This window comes from Felis catus, unplaced genomic scaffold (assembly GCF_018350175.1).
Source record: "Felis catus isolate Fca126 unplaced genomic scaffold, F.catus_Fca126_mat1.0 Un_scaffold_39, whole genome shotgun sequence".
In the NCBI taxonomy this organism is placed as follows: Eukaryota; Metazoa; Chordata; class Mammalia; order Carnivora; family Felidae; genus Felis; species Felis catus.
Window position 1 is genome coordinate 42,091 of NW_025408536.1, and position 22,774 is coordinate 64,864.

The window sequence follows — 22,774 nt, forward strand, 5'->3', positions numbered from 1 at the left end:
GGAGGGTGTTGACCTATGCACCTTACCCCCTCAGCGCTGGAGGGTGTTCATAGATGTGCACAGCCTCCATTGTGGCGGAAGTGTGAACCCCGGCTAGGGGAGGGATGCCATTCGCACGTAGGCCCCGCCCCATACCCCTGGGTGCTGTTCACACCTGTGCACAGCTCTCCCTACTGGCAGAAGAGTGTTCACACATGCACAAAACTCCTGTTCCAAGAGGTAGGGCGTTTCCACATGAGCCCAATCCCCATCAGTGAGGGAGGGCATGCATGCATGCTCCTTACCCACTACCACAGGAGGCTGTACAGGCATGCGCACAGCCCCCCCTACTGGTGTATGTTCATGCATGCACACAGCTCCCCTCAATGAGGGAAGGCATTTGCACATGCGCCCCCCTCCCCTGGGCAAGGAAGGGTGTTCAGGCATGCACAGAACCACCACCTCAGCCAGGGAGGTCGTTGGTGCATGCGCCCTGTCCCACGTAGCGCAGGAGGTGGTTCAGGCTTCCGCCTGGCCCCCTGTCAGCATGTGAGTCGGTCACCCATGCACAGCGCCACCCCTCAGGGAGGAAGTACTGATGTCACTATTGAATGTGACATGTTTCACATGAATGTGAATGTTTCATGAATGGTTCTTTTCACTTTCACAGCTGAAGAAACGCGGCCAGGGAGGGCGTTGACGTATGCTCCCCGCTCCCCTCGCCAGGATGCTGTTCACGCATGTGCAAAGTCCCCCCCCCTTGCCAAAGGGGGTTCAAGCATGCCCACAACCCCCGCTCTGTGAGGCAGACCATTTGTACAGGCACACAACCCTCCCTCAGCAAGGGAAAGTGTTCATGCTTGGCCCCACTCACTTCGGTGGGAAGGGTGTTCACACATGCACATAACCCCCCTCAGCATTGGAGGGCGTTCAAAAATGTGCCCCACCCTACTTGACGCCAGAGGTGGTTCAGGATTCTGCCTTGCCCCTGGTTGGTGTGTGAGATGGTCACCCATGCACAGTGCCACCTTTTAGGGAGAGAGTAGTGGTGTCACTATTAAATGTGATATTTCACGAATGGTTCTTTCACTTTCACAGCTGAAGAAACACACATCTCTTAAGGTAAGTGTTAGGGTTGGCACTGACATAAGGGGTAGGGTAAGGCTTAGGTAGTACTTCCTCCACCCTGGGTATGAAAGGTTTTCAAGCATTAGCTTTCCCCCCCTTTGGACAGGAGGGGGTTAACACTTGTGCCCTCCCACATCAAGGGAGGGGGTCACCATTGCGCCACTGTCTCTGTGATGGAGGGGTGTCACTCATGTTCTTTCTCACACCTTGGCACGGGTGAGGATGATGCATGTGCCCCTTCTGCACCCTTTCATCGGCGATGTAGCCTTGATGTTCCTTTTAGGCCAGACGTATTTTGCACTGCCTCGGCCTCTCAGTGGGTTAAGTTTCCCACTTCAGGTCAAAGTCTCACGGATTGTGGTTTCAAACCCTTGCTTCACCTCTGTGCTGATGACTCTGAACATGGAGCCTGCTTCAAATACTGTGTCTCACTTTCTGTCTGCCCCTTCCCCACGTGTGTTCTGTCTGTCTGTCTGTCTGTCTGTCTCTCTCTCTCAAAAAAACAGTGAAGCTAAAAACATTTTAAAGCAGCTCCATCAGTCTACTTGTCTTCTTGCCCTATATCCGCCTCTTCATGGGAAGGTCCATTTCACCGATTGGAAGAGACAGTAAAACCCTCGTGTGGCCATTCATATGAGTCACTATTTAGGAAACAAGTGATTATGCTACTTTTCCACGGTCAGGATACCATGGCCATTTCATGAATGTCCCTAGGCAGGCGGGGCCTCTAAAACTAGAAATGCTAGAGGTGATTTTACTGGTAAACAGGTGGGGTTTGTGTTCGCTGAGTTCCTTTTACTTCGTTTCATCTTTCCTTGATTGCCTATCTGTGTTGGGTCAACAATTGGTTTGATATTGACTTTACAGTTAGGTTATTTTTATCTCATGGTTAACTATCCATGGTTATCTGCTCTGATAGAGCTTAAGCAAGTACAAATATTTCGTGTTGCACATACTAGCATTAGTGTTTCCTGTGCACCTGCACCTGTTTCTCTCGGCCCACGGGGAGCAATCACTTCCCATCCAGCACCACCTGCTTTGTCTTCCTATGCCTAGCAGTGGACGTGCCGGTGCCTGCAGAACTTCCCTTTGTTTCTCTGTCAGCTGAGTCTGAATGGGCTTCCTCTCCCACTCGTCCCTACTTCTCATCTCTTTAATGGATGACACACATCGCTGAAGGTCACAGTGAAGTCTCAAACTTCAGTATGTGGATTACGTGGCACCATTTTACAGTCTCACTTGATTACCCCCTTTCTTTAAAAATTACTTCCTTCCTCCTCCCACCGTCGGGGCCGCTGCTCACCAGTGTCTGTATTGGTAGGTCCTCGTCTTCTTCCTGTCCCCCATCTGCTTTCCACCCGCCCTTACTCTGGGGTGATCTCAGCCAGCCTCAGGCTTCTATATGCCAGCATCTGGGACCTCTAAGTCTTTATGCACTGCCCACAGCTGTTCATGTCTCCAGACACCTGACTCCAGCTGTGCACCACACAGGTGCTACCCTCCCCAGACTCTGCTACCTCCCTATAGGTCTCTCCTATTCCCCTCCCCTTTTTTACTGGGCTGCTGCCACACTGGCCCCTCCCTGTTCCCTGAGCTTGTCAGGCACATACTCCTGTTTCAGGTCTTTGCACTCACTTTGCCTCTCTCTGTCGGGGATATACTTCCACGTGTCAACAAGTCATACTCCCTCATTTCCGTCATAACCTTGCTCTGACATCACCTGCTCAGTGGAGTCTCTGCTAGCTCTCTATGTAAAACTGAAAACTGTTCCTTCTCCAACCTGAACACCCCATATCCCTTTCCTGCATTCTTTTTCTTCCTGGCCCTTGGCACCATCTGTTTTTCTTTCTTGCTTGCTGGATGTCGCCTACTGCAGTCCCTGCCAGATTGTCGGCTCCGTGGGGTCCAAAGACCAAACTAGCTTTGTTTAGGGCTGGTTCCTTAGGGCCCTCGAACAGTGCCCACCTCCTTCAAAGGCTCACACACCATTTGCTGAGCAAGTAAATATTAGGATTTCGTATTATTTTGCTGGGTCCGCCATCACAATGTACCACAGACTGGGTGGCTTAAGCAACAGAAATTGATTTATTTATTTTCTCACACTTCAGATCAAGGTGTGGCCAGGGTGGATGTCCTCTCTCCATGACTGGTGGATCGCCTCCTTCCCACTGTCTTCACGTGGTCTTCCTTCTGTGTGTGTAGTTGCCCACTCTCTTCCTATAGGACACCGGTTATCAGACTAGAGTCCCTCCCCACAAATGAGCTCATTCGACCTCCACTTTACCTTTCAAGATCTGGTATCCAAGTACAGTCCCATGGGTAGTTAGGACTTCAATGTATGGATTTTGGGGGCAAATCCATTCCATAACAGGTTTCTGTCTGTTGTACCTAGTCACTACCTATATGGTTTTTTTTTCTCTATGCCCTTGTGCCCGTTATTTGCTCACACAGTGCTAATCCCAGTTTACCCTTAGCCCAAGTTATAACTCTATTTATTTGTATAGGCTTGCATCTTCCCTCTACCTCTATACTCCAAGTTCCTGGCTGGCACTGGAATTACATCTTTAGCACGGACATCATAACCTCCAGGTGAGGTAAGTATGATTATTTTCATTTTGAAAATCAACAATCTGAAGCTCAAAAGAGAGTAGGTCATGTTTCTGAGATCACAGTACTAGTAAGTGCTGTCCTTTGGTAAGTGTGTGTGTGTGTGTGTGTGTGTGTGTGTGTGTGTGTGTGTGTGTGTGTGTGTTTGTTCTTATGGGCTCCAAAGCCCACTTTCTTTCATCTACCATATGTCCCCAAGATGAACGGGGAAAAGCCATACTTCAGCCTGGTATAATATAAGCAATTGTACGTGTAAAGCTGGTGTAACAATTCAGGAAATGGGATTAAGTTTAGTATCTGAGTAATTATACCCACAGGTTGAATTTCAATCTCACATCCTTTTATTTTTTACTGCTGTAAATTCTGTTATCCTTAATGATTATATAAACGTATTCTTCCCTTTGCAAAATTTAGCCAGGAAGAATACTGAGTGAGTTTGTTTCCTTTGTAACAGGTCTGAATTATACAATGAATTCATAATGTCAAGATAATAGCTGTTATTTTTTCCTACAATATAGAGGAAAAGGTCATTGCCTTTGTTGTAAGAGTTTACCATGTGTTCTTGGTAACATGACTGAGCTGTATTGGTGAAAACCCGTCGTAGATTTTGAAAGTCAGTTATTTATAGTTAAGAGAGTATCGTTCTTTCTTTGGGTGCAGCTGATTGTTTGAAATAGAACTTAGGATTTGTCTGCATCGATTGTCTATTTCAGAATGATCTTTGTTTTAAAAAGTATGTTATATTTGCATTCATGCAAGTTGTACCATCATTAAATTGACAGGAAAGCAGCTGTTAATTGTTGTCATTTGGACATGTAGATGGAAATCCTAAGGGTCATGGTGTGACTCCTTACATGTGTTGAGCTCTGGTTTCATTTGGCATTTCCAAACCATTGCCATGACCCTATGAATGTGGATCAAGTGGCCATATAATGGTTGTTTTAAATTGGCATCAGTGGTGTAGAGATGATTCTTAAGTTGTGTATGAGGAAGCTGTTGGTTTTCTGCTTCTATGTCTTCTATGATAAGCGCATCTTATCAAAATTACTTTTGTTCAAAGTCATTGCAACTTGTGAATGAGCTAAAGGCTTAGATAATAGTCAGTACTTTTGGAGTCTGATATTTGCAAATTTAAAATAGGTCTTCGGGTATCTGTGTGGCTCCGTTGGTTAATCTTCTGACTTTGGCACAGGTCATGATCTCACTGTTCATGACTTTGAGCTCCATGTTGGGCTCTGTGCTGGCAGCTGGGAGCCTGGAGCCTGATTGAGATTCTGTGTTCCCTCTCTCTGCCCCTCCCTGGCTCATGCTCTTTCTCTCTCTCTCAAATATAAACTTAAACATAGAAAATAGGTCTAGAATAAATCTGTATACTGTAACATATTTATAGTGACTGCTGATTGAAACAAAGAAATAGCCTGAAATTCCAAAAATACATTACTGTTGTTTCCCTAGGCTCCCATGAAATGCCAGGTTGACCATTAAGCTGAATACAAGCAGTAATCTTTTAGTAACTTGGAAGAGATAAGCATACTATCATAGCTAGTAAGGTTTGGTATATGTCGTTTTGGTAGACCTATTTTCTTTAATGATGAAAAAATTGATTTGAGGTCTCTTTTATTTGGGTATTCAGGATTAAGAAAAGTTACCCAAGGCAAATGAATTAAGACCATTTTAGAACTGACCTGGACTTAAACAGCCAGAGACTGGAGTCATGATAAAGATAGTTTGAACATGCCATTTCATCAAATAAAAAAAATACAGCTCCTGAATGACAATAATCATGTTGGAGGAGAGTTTCTGGTGTTCCCTCCACAAATGGTGCATGATTTTCAGTCAAGGATACAGCCTCACTGACTGTACTTTTACTGACATGATGGTTCAGATACCAACCATGTTGTCTGTTGGGATTGTCTTTTACAAAACTGATATCCTTTCAGTTTTCAGCTTAATTAATATACTAAGGAGAAAAAAATGTTTCCCTCTTTCTGAAAAATAATCCCATTTGTATTTAGAGTTATCATTAAACATAGTATTTCTAAAAATGGTTAATAAATTGGAAGTCAATATAAATTTGCTTGTGAAGTTATCAAATGGAAAACTGTTGCCAAAGCAGTTATTTTATGTTTTATAGGAAAACTAATCTTTTATGTCCTTACTGCATTTATGTTATAGCCTACTCACTTTTGTTTCATGCTATTTGTGTGTGTGTGTGTGTGTGTGTGTGTGTGTGTGTGTACAACTGAGTGAAATGTGCAATATTTGGTCATTTAAATAGATTCACTAATTTAGGCAAAGTCAGCCATAAACAAATGCAATACATTATGTCCAAAGTAGTCAAGCAGATTTTGCATCATGAGTAAAACTTGCTTTATCTTAAATGAATTTGCTTTTCTCTTTTCTTTTTAACAAGCCAAGTCAAAGGTGAATATATTCTTTCTGCTCACCTTGAGGCAGGGCAAGAGCAGATTTGTGTCAGAGTGCACTGTCCGTATTTATGAGAAACTAGGGAAATTAAGAAAGCCACTTAGGTACAAACCTTAGTGGGGACTCATGACTGACACCTTTTCAACCATATTCTGTTGGGATGTCTTTTATTAACTGGGTTAATTTTTTTTAATTTTTAGTTAATTTATTTTTTAAATTTACATCCAAGTTAGCATAATGTGGAACAATGATCTCAGTAGTAGATTACTTAAAGTCCCTTACCCATTTAGCACATCAGCCCTCCCACAGTCCTTCCAGTAACCCTGTTTATTCTCCACATTTAAAAGTTTTTTTAATGTTTTTGTCCCCCTCCATGTTTTTATATTTTTTTGCTTCCCATCCCTTATATTCATCTGTTTTGTATCTTAAAGTCCTGTTATGAGTGAGGTCCTATAATATTTGTCTTTCTCTGACTAAATTCGCTTAGCATACTACCCTCTAGTTCCATCCATGCAGGTTAAATGGCAATATTTTATTCTTTTGGATTGCTAAGCAATACTCTATTGTGTGTGTTTGTGTGTGTGTGTGTGTGTGTGTGTGTGTGTGTGTGTGTTTATACACCACATCTTCTTTATCCATTCATCCATCAATGGACATTTGGGTTTTTTCTATACTTTAGCTGTTGTTGATGGTGCTTCTATTACTTTCGGGTTCACCTTTCCCTTCAAAATAGCACATCTGTATCATTTGGATAAATACCTAGTAGTGCAACTGCTGTGTTGTAGGGTAGTCCTCTTTTTAATTTTGTGAAAAACCTACCTACTGGTTTCCAGAGTGACTGTGCCAGTTTTCATTCCCGCCAGCAGTGCAAGGCTTTCTCCGCTTCCTCGCCAACATCTGTTGTTGCGTGAGTTGTTAGTGTTAGCCATTCTCACAGGGGTGAGGTGTTATCTCATTGTGTTTTTGATTTGTACTTCCATGATGATGAGTGATGTTGAGCATTTTTTCATGTTTCATTTGGCCATCTGGATGTCATCCTTGGAAAGTGTTTGCTCATGTCTTGGCTCATTTCTACACTGGATTACTTGTTTTTTGGGTATTGAGTTCGATATGTTCTTTATAGATTTTGCATACTAATCCTTTATCTCATATGTCGTTTGCAAATATCTTCTCCCATTCTGTTGGTTGCCTTTTAGTTTTGCTGATTGTTTCCTTCACTGTGCAGAAGCTTTTTATTTTGATGAGGTCCTAATCGTTCATTTTTGTTTTTGTTTCCCTTGCCTCTGGAGACTTGTTGACTAAGAAGTTGTGGAAGCAAACATCAAAGAGGTTTCTGCCAGCTTTCTCCTCGAGGGTTTTGATGGCTTCCTATGTTACATTTAGGTCTTTCATCCATTTTGAGTGTCTTTCGTCCATTTTGAGTGTGAGAAAGTGGTCCAGACTCATTCTTCTGTATGTCGCTGTCCAATTTTCCCAGCACTCTTGCTGAGGAGACTGTATTTATTCCATTGGATATTCTATCCTTTTTGTCAAAGATTAGTTGGCCGTACGTTTCTGGGTCCATTTATGTGTTCTTATTCTCTTCCACTCATCTGAGTGTCTGTTCTTGTGCCAAGAGCATACTGTCTTGGTGATTACTGCTTTGTAATACAGCTTGAAGTCCAGGATTGTGATGCCTCCTACTTTGGTTTTCTTTTTCAAGATAGCTTTGGCTATTCAGGGTCTTTTCTGGTTCCATACAAATTGTAGGATTCTTTGTTGTAGCTCTGTGAAGAATGATGGTGTTATTTTGATAGGTATTGTGTTGACTATGTAGATTGTTCTGGGTACTATTGACATTTTAACAATATTTGTTCTTCCTGTCCAGGAGCATGCAATATTTGTCTTTTCTGTGTGTTTGCCAACTGCAATTCCTTTCATAAGCTTTCTATAGTTTGCAGCGTATAGATTTTTCAACTATTTGGTTAGATTTATTCCTGGGTATTTTATGGGTTTTGGTGCAATTTAAAATGGGATCGATTCCCTGATCCCTCTTTCTCTTGCTTCATTGTTGGTGCGTAGGAATGTAACTGATTTCTGTGCATTGATTTTATATCCTGCCAGTTTGCTAAATTCCTGTATTATTTCTAGCAGTTTTTTGTTGACTATTGTGGGTTTTCCACATAGAGTTTCATGCCATGTATGAAGAGTGAAAGGTTGAGCTCCTCCTGGACGATTGATGCCTTTTATTTCTTTGTGTTGTTTGATTGTTGAGGCTAAGACTTCCAATATTATGTTGAATGCCAGTGGCGAGAGTGGACATCCTTGTCTTGTTCCTGACCTTAGGAGGACAGCTCTCAGTTTTGCTCCTTTGAGGATGATATTAGCTTTGGGTCTTTCATATATGCCTTTTATGATCTCGAGGTATGATCCTTCTATCCCTACATTCTTGAGGGATTTTATCAAGAAAGGATGCTGTATTTTGTCAAATGCTTTCTCTGCATCTATTGAGAGGATCATGTGGTTCTTGTCCTTTCTTTTATCGATGTGATAAGTCACATTGATTGTTTTGTGGATATTGAACCCGATTTGCATTCCAGGTATTAATCCCACTTGGTCGTAGTGAGTAACGTTTAAATGTATTGTTGGATCTGGTTGGTTCATATCTTGTGGAAGATTTTTGTATCCATGTTCATTATGAAAATTTGTGTATACTTCTCCTTTTTAGTGGGTCTTTTTCTGGTTTTGGAATCAAGGTAATGCTGGGTTCAGAGAAAATGTTTGGAAGTTTTGCTTCCATTTCTTTTTTTGGGACAGCTTCAAGAGCATAGGTGTTAACTCTTCCTTAAATGTTTGGTAGAATTCCCCTGGAAAGCCATCTGGCCCTAGGCTCTTTTTTCTTGGGAAATTTTTGATTACTAATTCTATGTCTTTACTGGTTATGGGTCTGTTCAAATTTTCTATTTCTTCCTGTTTCAGTTTTGTTAGTTTATATATTTCTAGGAATTTGTCTCTTTCTTCCAGATTGTCCATTTTATTGGCATATATTTGCTGATAATATTCTCTTATTATTTGTATTTCTGCTGGGTTGGTTGTGACCTATCCTCTTTCATTCGTGATTTTATTTCTTTGGGTCCTTTCCTTTTTCTTTTTGATCCAACTGGCTAGTGGTTTATCAATGTTATTAATTATTTCAAAGCACAAGCTTCTGGTTTCATTGATCTATTCTACTCTTTTGTGTGTGGGTGGAGGGGGGTTATTTGTTGTTGTTTTTTTTTTCTGTGTGTGTTTTTGTTTTTGTCTTCAGTTTCGATAGCATTGATTTTTGCTGTAATCTTTATCATTTCTTGTCTTCTGCTGGTTTTGGTTTTATTTCTTGTTCTCTTTCCAGCTCTTTAAGGTATAAAGTTGGGCTGTGTATCTGAGACCTTCTTACCTCTTTTGGAAGGCCTGGATTGCTATAAACTTCCTCTTATGACTACCTTTGCTGAATCCCAGAGGTTTAGGGGTGTGGTGTTATCCGTTTCCTTGGCTTCCATGTACTTTTTAATTTTCTCTTTAACTTCTTGGTTCACCCATTCATTCCTTTTTTTTTTAATTTTATTTTTTATGTTTTAAAATTTACATCCAAATTAGTTAGCATATAGTGCAACATTGATTTCATGAGAATATTCCTTAATGCCCCTTGCTCATTTAGCCCAACCCCCTCCCACATCCCATCCAGTAACATTCTGTCTGTCCTACATAGTTATGAGTCCATTCTGTTTTGTCCCCCTCACGGTTTTTATTTTATTTTTGTTTCCCTTCCCTTATGTTCATATGTTTTCTCTCTTAAAGTCCTCATGTGAGTGAAGTCATATGATTTTTGTCTTTCTCTAATTTCACTTAACATAATACCCTACAGTTCTAACCACGTAGTTGCAAATGGCAAGATTTCAGTCTTTTTGAGATATATATATATATCTCACATATATATATATATATATATATATATATATATATATAACACATATACATATATCACTTATACGTATAAGTGATGTATATCATACATAAAAATATATATATCTCACATATATATACACATATACATATATATCACTTATATGTATAAGTGATATATATCACTTATACATATCTATCTATATCTATATCTATCTATCTATCTATCTATCTATCTATCTATATCACTTCTTTATCCATTCTTCCATTGGTGGACATTTGGGCTCTTTCCATACTTTGGCTATTGTTGATAGTGCTGCTATAATCATGGGGGTGGTGCATGTGTCCCTTCAAAACAGCACACCTGTATCCCTTCAATAAATGCCTAGCAGTGCAATTGTTGGGTCGTAGGGTAGTTCTGTTTTTAGTTTTTTGAGGAAACTCCATACTGTTTACAGAGTGGCTGCACCAGCTTGTATTGCACCATTCATTCTTTAGTAGTATGTTCTTTTGTCTCCAAGTGTTTGTTATCTTTCCAAATTTTTTCTTGTGGTTGATTTTGAGTTTTATAGCATTGTGGTCTGATAATATGCACGGTATGATCTCGAACTTTTTGTACTTGTTGAGGGCTTATTTGTTTTCCAGTATGATATCTATTCTGCAGACGTTCCATGTGTCCTGGAGAAGAATGTACATTCTGCTGCTTTAGGATGAAATGTTCTGAATATAACTGTTAAGTCCATCTGGTCCAGTGTCTCACTCAAATCCATTGTTTGTTTGTTGATTTTCTGTTTAAATGATCTTTCTGTTGTCATAATGGGGTGTTGAAGTCCCATACTATTATGGTTTTGTTATCAATGAGCTTCTTTATATTTGTGATTAATTGATTTATATCTTTGGGTTCTTTCACATTGGGAGCATAAATGTTTACAATTGTTAAGTCTTCTTGGTGGGTAGACCCCCTCAATTAAGATACAACACACTTATTCATCTCTTGTTACTGTCTTTATTTTGAAGTCTAGATTGTCTGACATGAGTAAGGCTACTCTGTCTTTCTTTGGCTATCATTAGCATGATAGATGGTTCTGCAGCCCCTTAATTTCAATCTGAAGGTGTGTTTAGGTCTAATATGGGTCTCTTGTAAACAGCATATAGATGGGTCTTGTTTTTTTCCCCACCCTGTTACCTTGTGTCTTTTGATTGGAGCATCTATGCCATTGACGTTTAGAGTGAGTACTCACAGATATGAGATTATTGCCATTATGTGTCTTGTAGCGTTGGATTTTGTGGTGGTATTTGTTTGTGCTATCCAGTCTTTGGTACTTTTGGTGTTTTTTTATTCTTTTTTTTTTTTTAATCTTTTCTCCCCTCAGGGATCCCCCCTGAAAATTCCTCGAGGAATTGCTTAGTGGTCACGAACTCCTTTAAGTTTTATTTGTCTGGGAAACTTTTAATCTGTCCTTCTGTTTTGAACAACAGATTTGCTGGATAAGGAATTCTTGGCTGCATAGTTTTCTGATTCAGCACATTGAGTATATCTTGCCACTCCTTTCTGGCCTGCCAAGCCTCTGTTGGTAGGTCTGCTGCAAACCTGATCTTTGTTGTATTCCCTTGTTGGTTTAAGGACTTTTTTCCCTTGCTGCATTCATGATTCTTTCCTTGCCTGAGTATTTTGTGAATTTGAATATGATATTCCTTTTACTGGTGGATTTTTGTGGAATCTTATGAGAGTCCTCTGTGCTTCCTGGACTTTAATGTCTGTGCCTTTAACTAGGTAGAAAAAAAAAATATCCGCTATGATTTGGTGACTTAACACTTCTACCCCTTTGTCTCTCTCTTCATCTTCTGGGAGCCTTATGATTCTGATGTTGTCCTTTTTAATGAGACAGGGTTAGGTGTAGGTTGAGGGTTATGGTTAGGGTTAGACTTAGGACCCAGGATGCTCCGGCCACTGAAACCCCAACAGTGCACTTGTCTCCATGAAGGGCTGAGTGGAGTACACAAGGGAGGGTACCTGTCAGGATTAGTCTTTGGGTTCCAAGACCAGACAACTGTACGGGACGTTCTTTAGGTAGGCCTCAGAAATACTCTCTTGTAGACACACTCACGCTTTGGAAATCACATGGTGATGTTTCAGGTTCCATGCCAAGTGTTTCTGCACCTATTTTCGAACCCGTATGCGTGTTGTAGTCAGACTTTGGAATTGGGTCCCATGGGGAGAGAGCCATAGCTATGGTTAGGGTTCGGACCAGGGACATCGACAGGGCTGAGGCGACACCAGTATCATGAATTCCATGGAGGACTGAGGTGATGGCACATGCACAGCTGTGGGCCTGCTGTAGAGTTAGTGTGATAGATAGGGTTAGGAGCAGGTTGAGGGCTAGGGTTAGGATTACGGTTAGGGTTAGGATATGTCCCAGGAGACTCCAGGCACTGACCCCACATCAGAGCAACTGTCTCCCCGAAGGGCTGAGTGGAGTACACACGTCAGGATGCCGGTCAGGATTAGTCTTTGAGTTCCAAGGCCAGACAAATATATGGGTCACCCTTCACGGAGGCCTCAGGAATCCTCTTGGGAAACTGCAGCCAGGCCTTTGAAAGGACATGGTGATGTTCCAGGTTTTTTGCTGGGTGATTCTGTACTGCTTCAGGCACCCAGACACGTGGCGTTTTCAAACTTTGGTATTGGGTCCCCATGGGGAGAGACCTTAGCTAAATTTAGGGTTTGAATGAGTGACATCACCAGTGCCGATGCGAATCCAGTCTTGTGATCTCCATGGAAGGTTGAAGTGAGGGCCCTTGCGAAGGTGCAAGTCATGAGTAGGCTTTGAATTGAGATAGGGTTAGGGATCTGTTGAGATTTCTGGCTACTGTTAGGGTTAGGGTAACTTCCCAGGGGGATCCAAACGCTGACCGCACAGCAGTGCAGTTGTCTCCCTGAATGGCTGAGTGAGGGCACAGTGGATTGTGCTTGTCAGGATTAATTTTTGGTTTCAATGTCCAGACAACTGTATGGGCCACTGGTCGGGTAGGCCTCAAGAATTCTCAGGGGCAGCTACAGTGGGGCTTGGAAACAAGACAGTGATGTTCCAGGTTCTATGCCAGGTGATCCTGCACCGCTTCAGGACCCCAGGCACGTGGGGTTGTCATACTTTGGTATTGGGTACCCATGGGGAGAGAGCCTTAGCTAGGGTTAGGGTTCGATCCAGGGACATTGCCAGTGTTGACGAGACCAGTCTCGTGACCTTCCTGGAGGGCTGAAGTGAGGGCCCATGTGACGGTGCGCTTCAAGTGTAGGGTTAGAGTTCGAGATAGGGTTTGGGTTCGCCTGAGGGTTCTGGTTAGAGTTTCTGTTAGGTTTAGGTGTCAGGAGCCTCCAGACACTGAACCCAAGGTAGTGCAGATGTTTCCCCAAAGGGCTGAGTGGAAGACACAAGGGAGGGTGCCGGTCATGATTAGCCTTTGGATTCTAGGCCACACATATATATGGGCCACCCTTCGGGTAGGCCTCAGTAAACCTCTCTTGCAGCTGCAGTCACCCTTAGAAAATGACATACTGATGTTCCACCTTCTATGCCGAGTATTTCTGCACCGATTCTTGAACCTTGAGCAGGCTGTTGTCAGACTTTGGAATTGGGTCCCCATGGTGAGAGATTCTTAGCTAGGGTTAGGATTCGGTCCAGGGAAATAGACCCAGCTCAAGCGACTCCAGTTTTGGGATCTCCCTCAAGGGCTGAAATGAGGGCACATGGGAGGGTGCGTGTCAAGTGTATGGTTAGTGTTAGAGAATGGGTTAAGTGTAGGGTGAGTGTTACGATTAGGGTTATGTTTAGAGTTAGTTTTAGGTCCCAGGAGGCTCCAGGCACTGACACCACAGCAGAGCCTTTGTCTCCCCAAGGGCTTAGTGGGGGACACAAGGGAGGGTGCTGGTCAGGATTAGTCTTTGGGTTTCAAGGCCAGATGAATGTATGAGCCATCCTTCAGGTAGGCCTCAGGAATCCTCTTGTGCAGATGCAGTCGCGCTTTGGAAACGACTTGGTGATGTTACACGCTCCATACCAAGTATTTCTGCACCGATTCTCGAACCTGTCTGCGTGGTATTGTCAGACTTTGGAATTGGGACCCCATGGGAAGAGAGGCTTAGCTAGGTTTAGGATTGGGTCCAGGGAAGTTGCCAGGGCTGAAGTGACACCAGTGTTGTTAATTCCATGGAAGATGAAGTGAGGGAAAATGTGTGGCTGTGAGTCCGCTATAGAGTTAGTGTGCTAGATAGGGTTAGGTGTAGGGTGAGGGTTATGGTTTGGGTCATGGATAGGGTTTGGGTTAGGTCACAGGAGACTCCAGGCACTGAACACACAGTAGACCAGTTGTCTCCCTGAAGGGTTGAGCACACTACACAAAGGAGGGTGCCGGTCAGCATTAGGCTTTGGGTTCCAAGGCCAGAAAAATGTTTTGGCCACCCTACACGTAGGTCTCAGGAATCCTCTCATGCAGCTGCAGTCGCGCTTTGCAAATGACATGGTGAATTTCCATGTTCCATGCCGAGTATTTTTGCACTGATTGTCGATATCATGTGTGTGCTCTTGTCAGACTTGAAATTTATTCCACATGGGGAGAGAGCCTTAGCTAGGGTTAGGGTTCGGTCCTGGGAAGTCACCAGGGCTGAAGCGACTCCAGTTTCATGATCTTCCTAGAGGGCTGATTGAGGGCCCATGCGAAGTTTCAGGTGAAGTACAGGGTTAGGGTTAGAGATAGGGTTAAGTGTAGATTGAGGGATATGGTTTGGGTTACGGTTTCGGTTAGGGTTAGGTCCCAGGAGGCTCCAAGCACTGATTCCACAAGAGTGCCGTTGTCTCCCTGAGGGGCCAAGTGGTGTCCCCAGGGAGGGTGTCAGTCAGGATAAGTCTTTGGGTTCCAATTCCAGACAAATGTATGGGAGACACTTCCAATATGCCTCAGGAATCCTCTCGTGCAGCTGCAGTCGTGCTTTGGAAATGACGTAGTGATGTTCTACATTCCGTGCAGAGTATTTCTACACTGATCTCGAAACCGTGTGTTTGCTGTTGTCAGTCTTTGGAATTGGTTACCCAGGGGGTTAGCGCCTTAACCACGATTAGGGTTAGGTCCAGGGAAGTCGGCAGGGCCGAAGCGACTCCAGGTTCGTGATTTCCCTCACGGGCTGAATTGAGGGCCCAGCATTGATGCAGGTCAAGTGTAGGGTTAGAATTCAAGATAGGATTAGGTTTCAGTTGAAGGTTCTGGTTAGGATTACGTTTAGGGTTAGGGTTAGAATTAGGTCCCAGGAGGCTCCAGGCACTGAAAGCACAGCAGTGCAGTTGTCTCCCCGTTGGGCTGAGTGTACAAGGGAGGGTGCTAGTCAGCATTAGTCTTTTGGTTCCAAGGCCTGACAACTCTATAGGTCACTGGTGTAGTAGGCCTCAGGAATCCTATCAAACAGCTGCAGCCAGGCCTTAGAAATCACATGGGGACCTTCCAGGTTCTATCCCGAGTTATCCTGCACTGCTTCTGGAGCCCAGGCATGTGGTGTTGTCAGACTTTGGTATTGGTTCCACATGTGGAGAGAGCCTTAGCTAGGGTTAAGTTTCTGTCCCTGGACATCGCCAGGTCCGAAGCGACTCCAGTCTCATGATGTCCCTCCAGGGATGAAGTGAGAGCCCATGCGATGGTGATGGTCAAGTGGAGGCTTAGTGGTTGAGATAGGATTAGGTTTCACTTGAAGGTTCTGGTTAGGCTTAGGTCTAGGGTAGTGTTAGGACCCAGGATGCTCCAGGCGCTGAACCTACAGCAGTGCACTTGTCTTCCCAAAGGAATAAGGTGAGGGCACATGGTAGGGTGCTGGTCAGGATTATCTTGGGCTTCCAATACCACACAACTCTTTGGGCCACTGGTCAGTGAGGTCTCTGGAAACCTCTCGGGATGCCGCAGCCAGGTCTTTTAAAGGGCATGGTGTTGTTCCAGGTTCTATGCCGAGTGATCCTGCACCGCTTCTGGACCCCAGGTGCGTGGTGTTGTCACACTTGGTTTTGGGTCCCCATGGGGAGAGAGCCTTAGCTAGGGTTACCTAGGGTTAGGGTTCGGTCCAGGGACATTGCCATGGCTGAAGCGACTCCAGTCTCGTGATCTCCCTTGAGGGCTGAAGTGAGGGCCCATGCGACAGTGCGGGTCAAGTGTAGGGTTAAGGTTACAGATAGGGTTAGGTGAAGGGTGACGGTTATGTTTAAGGTTATGTTTAGGGTTAGGGTTAGGTCCCAGGAGTCTCTGGACACCCCACAGAAGAGCAATGTCTCTTCAAAGGTCTGAGTGGAGTACACAAGGGAAGGTGCCGGTCAGGATTAGTTTTTGGGTTCCAAGGCCAGACAAATATATGGGCCACCCTTCGGTTAGGCCTAAGAAGTCCTCTAGTGCAGCTGCCATAGCTCTTTGGAAATGACGCTGTGATGTTACATGTTCCATGGCGGGTATTTCTCCACCGATTCTTGAATCCATGTGCATGCTGTTGTCAGACTTTGGAATTGGGTCCCCATGGGAAGAAAGCCTTACTTAGGGTTAGGGTTCAGTCCAGGGACATTGCCAGAGCCAAAGTGACACCAGTGTTGTGAATCCATGGAGGGTGACGTGAGGGCACATTCTTGGCTCTGGGTCTGTTTTAGAGTTATTGTGATAGATAGGGTCAGGTGTAGGGTGAGGGTTAAGGTTAGGGTTATGTCCCAGGAGGCTCCAGGTACTGAACCCACAGCAGAGGAGTTGTCTCCCTGAAGGTTTCAGTGGAGTACACAAGGGAGGGTGTCGGTCAGGATTAGTCTTTTGGTTCCATGGCCAGTCAAATGTGTGGGCCACCCTTCTGGTGGGGCTCAGGAATCCCCTCGTACAGCTGTCTCCCCGAAGTTGTCTCCCCAAACGGCTGAGTGGAATACACAAGGGAGGTTTCCAGTAAGGATTTGTCTTTGGGTACAAAGTCCAGACAAGTGTATGGAATGCTCTTTGTGTAGTACTCATAAATCCTCTGTTGTAGCTGCAGTCGTGCTTTGGATATGACATGATGATGTTCCATGTTGTGTTGAGTATTTCTGCACCGATTCTGGAACCCATGTATGTGCTGTTATCAGACTTTGGAATTGGGTCTCCATGGGGAGAGAGCCTTAGCTAGGGTTAGGGTTCGGTACAGGGACATCGCCAGGGCTGAAGCGATACCATTCTCGTGAATTCCATGGAGGGCTGAAATGTGGGCACATGGGCGGGTGTGGGTCTGGTTTAGCGTTAGTGTGAGAGTTCGTGTTAGGTTTAGGTGTAGCGTTAGGGTTACATTTCTGGTTATGGTTGAGATTAGTTCCCAGGAGGTTCTAGACCCTGAACCTACAGCAGTGCAGTTGTCTCCCTGAAGGGCTGACTGGAGTGCAGAAGGAAGGGTACCGGTCAGCATTAGTCTTTGCGTTCCACGGCCCCACATCTATATCCCCACTCTTTGATAGGCCTCAGGAATCCTCCTGTGCATCTGAAGCCCTGTTTTGGAAATGACATGGTGATGTTCCATGCTTCACACACAATTATCCTGCACCGCTTCTCAACCAATTGTGCCTGCTCTTGTCAGACTGTGGAAATTTGGTCTCCATATGCAGAAAGCCTTAGCTACAGTTAGGGTTTTGGCCAGGGAAATCTCCAGGGCTGAAGTGACACCGGTCCTGTGATCTCTCTGAATCGATGATATGAGGGCACATGCATGGTGTGAGTCAGGTGTAGGGTGAGTGTTAAAGATGAGGTGAGGTTTAGGTTCACGTGTATACTGTGGGTCACTGTTAAGATTAGGGCTTGGTCACAGGAGGCTCCTGGCACTATACCACCAGTAGGGCCATTGTCACCCTACAAGGCTGAGTGGAGGGGTCTAAGGAGGGTCCCAGTCAGGCTGAGTTTTGGGTGCCAGTGTCACTCCTCGGTTAGACCTCAAGAAGTCCCCTGTGGAACTCCTTCTGGTCTTTGGAAATGACATGATGATGTTCCAGGTTCCATGCCACGTAATCTTCCTCCGCTTCTGGGCCCCATGTCCGTCATGTCCTCAGACTTAGGAATTGGGTCCCCATTAGGAGAAAGCTTTTGCCAAGGTTAAGGTTCGTTCCATGGATGTTGCCAGGGCCAAAGCGACACCAGTGCCATGATCACCCTGAGGGCTGAATGAGGGTCCATGCGCGGGTGTGGGTCATGTGTAGGGTTAGGTTTAGAGTTGGGGTGAGGTTTAGTTTGAGCGGTATGTGAGTGTCACAGTTAAGGTTAGGGTTAGGTCCCAGGAAGCTCCAAGCGCTGAACCTCCGCAGTGTAGTGGTCTCCCCAGAGGATTGTGTGTGGGCCTCATCAGAACGGGCTGTTCAGGCTTAGTCTTTGTGTTCCAGGACCAGCCTCATGTGTGTGCCATCTTCAGTTGGTCCTCATCAACCCCCTTGTGCTGCTCCATGCGGGCATTGGAAACGTCATGATGATGCTCAATGTTCCATGTCAAGTATTTCTGTACCGGTTTGGGCCATTTGTTTGTGGTGTTCTCAGAGATAGGAATTGGGTCCCCATCTAGAAACATCCTTAACTAGGGTTAATGTTCTGACCAGGGACTTCACCAGTGTGGATGTGACACCATTCCTTTGTGTCGTGTGCGTTGGGTTAGGGTTTGGGATTGGGTTTGGTGTTAGGGGTTAGGGTTATGGTTAGGGTTGGTGTTAGGGGTTAGTGTTAGGGGTTAGCGTTAGGTTTATGCATTAGGATTATGTTTAGGGTTATGGTTAGTGTTTAATGTTATGGTTAAGGGTTAGGGTTTGGAGTTAGAGTTAGGTTTGGCATTAGGTTTGGGCTTGGGTTAGGCTTAGGTTTAGGGTTATGGTTTGGGTTTGAGAGTTAGGGTAATGGTTAGATGGTGGGGTTAGGGTAAGTTGATAGCATTAGTGTTAGAGTTTGCGTTAGGTTTAGGGATAAGGTGAGGTCTAGGTCTAGGGCTTGGGTTCGGGTTATGGGTGTGGATATTTGATTAGTGGTTAGCGTTAGGGTTAGTGTTAGAGTTTTATGGTTAGGGTTAGGGTTAGTTTTAGGTTTTATAGTTTTAGGGTTATCGGGTAAAGTTAGAGTATTAGGGTTAGGGTTTTAGGGTTAGAGTTATAGGGTTAGGGTTAGAGGTTTAGGCACAAGGTTACAGTAAGTTTAGGGTTTGTTAACTTTCTCAGTTTGGTAGGGTTAGGTTTGGGTTTAGGCGTAGGGGTAGCGACAGGGTTTAGTGTCAGGGTTATGTTTAGGGTGAGCTGTTATGTTTAGGTGTTGGGATTTGGGATAATGTTAGGGTTAGGTCTAGGGCAAGAAGTAAGCAATGTTTGCACTCCCACTTGGAGCGGGGAGATGTTTATGTGTGGACACCGTCCTGCATCTTGGAGGGAGTGTGTTCGTTTTTTTCGCCCCTGTCTCTCTGCACTGGAGTTTGTTTTTGCCTTGCCCCATTCTTGCTTGTCTCTGGAATTTTTCACACCGCAACCCTGCCTCTCTCGGTATGATAGGATTTCATTTATTGCCTCAACCGTTTTTGATGCATTGGGTGCGTAGTTTAATCTCTATATCATTTTTTTAAATTTTAATTATTTTCTTCATTCTGTCCTTTGTGAGTTTTGTTTGTTGTCTTTTTTCTATTTTTTATTTTATAAAATTATTGAGTTTACTTCAGTGCTCTTTTTTTTTTTTTTCCTGAGGCAGACTTGTATTGTTATAAACTTCCCTGTTAGAACCAGTTTTCCTGCTTTACAGAAGTTTGGATTGTTGTGTTTTCATTTTCATTTGTTTCCATGTTTTTTTGGATTTTCTCTTTGATTTGTTGGTTGAGCCATGATTGTTTAGTCGCATGTTATTTAACTTCCATTGTTTTGTGCCTTTTCCAGATCTTTTTTCTTGTTGTAGACTTCTAGTTTCATAGCATTGTGGTCTGAAAAGACACATGGTATGGTGTCGATCGGTTTGATTTTGTTTTGGCTTATTTTATGACCTAATATTTTATCGAGTGTGGGGAATTTTCTATGTGCACGTGAAACGAATGTGTATTGTGCTGTTTTAGGATGGAATGTCTAAAATATATCGGCTAAGTCCATCTGGTCTCCCCTATCATTCAAAGTCTCTACTTCCCTGTGGATTTTCTGATGGAAATATCTCTCCATTGATGTCATTGGGGTGTTAAAGTGCCCTACTATTATTGGATGACTATGAATTCTTTAGTTTTGATCTGCTTTGTGTATTTGGGTGCTCTTAGGTTGAGCGCATATATGTTTACAATTGTTCTATCTTTTTGTTGCATTGTATCTTTTATTATTATAGTGTCCTTCTTTGTCTCTTGTTACAGTTTTATTTTTAAATCTATTTTGTCTGATAAAGGTACTGCTACTGCAGATTTCTTTTGAAACCTTAGTACTCTAATTTCTCTCTTGTAGGTAGAAGATAGATGGGTCCTATATATTTACTCATTCTATCACCCAGTGCCTTTTATTATGAATACAGAGAGCACAGGCATGGGAGGGCGGGGTGGGGGGAATGAGGGAAGAGAGAGATAGAGAGAGAGAGGGAGAGAGAGAATGAGAATGAGAATGAATCCTCACCAAGTTCCATGCTCAGTGCAGAGCCCAGTTGGGACTCAATCCCATGACCCTGCGATCATAGCCTGAACCGAAATCAAGAGTCGAAATCTCAAGCGATTGAGCCATCCAGTTGCCCCTATCTGTCACCCAGTGCCTTTGATTTGAGCATTTATTCTGTTTCTATTCAAAGTAATTGATAGACATGTACTTGTCCTATTATTACTTGATATTGGTTATTTCTGATTTTTTCTGATCCTTTGTTCTCTTTCTCTTTTTTTGATTTGCTGGGTTTCTTCACAGTTTCACAGTTGAAATTGTTTGTCTTTATACTCTGCATATGTACTAGTAGTGTTTGATTTGTGGGTATTATTAGGTTTGCACCTAACCACTTCTGCACATAGGAGTCTATATTAAGTTGATAGTTGTTTAAGTTTGAACCAGTTGTTTACTCCTCTCCTCCCCGTGTTTTAGCTATGTAGTGTTCCTATTTCAAAACCATTCATATTGTGAATACCTTGACTGATGTTTTACAGATATACTCATTTTCATTGCTTTTGCGTTTCACACTTTAATATTGTCACTTTAGGTGTTTCTTTCCCACTTAAAGAGTCCCCTTTAACATTTCTTGCAGGGGTGGTTTGTTGATTGTGAACTCGCTTAGTATTTATTTGGGAACCTCTTGATCTTCCTTCCATCTGAATGATAGTTTGCTAGATAGACTCCCTTTGGCTGCAGATGTTTTCCATTCGGCACCTTTACCAAACTGTGCTGCTCACTTAAGGTTTCAAAGTTTCTTCTGAAAAAATCCAGTGATAACTTTATGGGGTTTCCCTTGTAGGTAACTGTCAACTTTTGTTTTCTTGCTGTGAAAAGTTTTCTTTATCACGACATTTTGGGTTTTAATTACTATACAACTTGCTTCTGTTGAATATAATGGGGGTTCTTTGTGCCTCCTGCTCTGGATCTGTTTCCTTCCGCACATTAGCGAAGTTTTCATTTATTGTGTCTTCAAATGAATTTTCTGGTTCTATTTCTCAGAATTCTCAGAATGAGAAATAGGACAGGAAAGACCTATTGAAGCTTCTCTGATGAGTCACTGGATTTGCATGCGTGGAGGATAGATTTGAGACTCAAATGAACAACCTACCTTTAACTTCTAAGAACTAGAAGAAAAAAACAATCTATGCCCAATGTTCTCAAAAGGGAGAAATTAATCCATATGAGAGTGGGAACCAATGAAACAGACCATGAAATCAATAGAAAACATGAAGAAGACAAAGAGTGGGTTTTCAGAAGAGTGAAACAAAATTGTCAGCGCTATACATAGACTATGCTAAGACATAAAGAGGACCAAATTCAAAAGAATTATAAATAAAAGAGAAGATACTATGCCTTATACCAAAGAAACATAAAGCAGACAAAGTGGCAACTATGGCCAAATTAGAGTACAGAAAACTACCTACCTAGAAGAAATGGATAGGTTCTTAGAAACACACAACCTACCAAGATTGTATCAGGAAGATATAGAAGGTTTGCACAGACCCATTAAAGGAAGACTGTATCAATACAAAAAGATAACCAATGTAAGTAAATTGAATCAGTAATCGAAGTTCTGCCAAGGAAGAAAACCTCAGGACCAGGTGGATTCATTGGTGAATTTAACCAAACGTTTGTAGAAGAACTAACAGCAGTCCTCTCACTGATTCAAAAGGAATGAACACCACCAAACTCATTTCATGAGACTGGAATTACCCTGGTAGGAAGCCAGAAAGGATACTACCTGAACAGAAATCTATAGGCCAGTATCCTCGTGATGAATATAGATGAATAATTCCCAGTAACATGCAGGCAAACCAAATTCAGGATCACATGAAAAGAATCATTGACCGTGATGAAGGGTTTTTTTCCTGTAAAGGCAGGATGTTTCAGAAATGCAAATCAATAAATGTGATCCCTCACAAAATTGAATGAAATAAAAATCAACCAGAAACCAGACTCTTAACTATAAATAGCAAATGGAGGGTTACTATAAGTGAGGTGGGCAGGGGCATGGGTTAAATGGGTGATGGGCTATGGAGGGCGCTAGCAGTGAGGATCACTGGGTGTTG

The 22,774-nt window shown here is 43.3% G+C and overlaps 1 long non-coding RNA gene across 3 annotated transcripts in view; it reads left to right on the forward strand.

Annotated features, from left to right (window-relative positions):
• Window positions 1-22,774, forward strand: part of LOC111559301 — an 82,087-nt gene that overhangs the window by 16,847 nt on the left and 42,466 nt on the right. For all 3 annotated transcript variants that reach the window (XR_006593636.1, XR_006593635.1, XR_006593634.1), the window contains 2 exons: window positions 650-1,101; window positions 3,612-3,701. This is a non-coding gene — a long non-coding RNA (uncharacterized LOC111559301). The remainder of the gene's footprint in view (window positions 1-649; window positions 1,102-3,611; window positions 3,702-22,774) is intronic.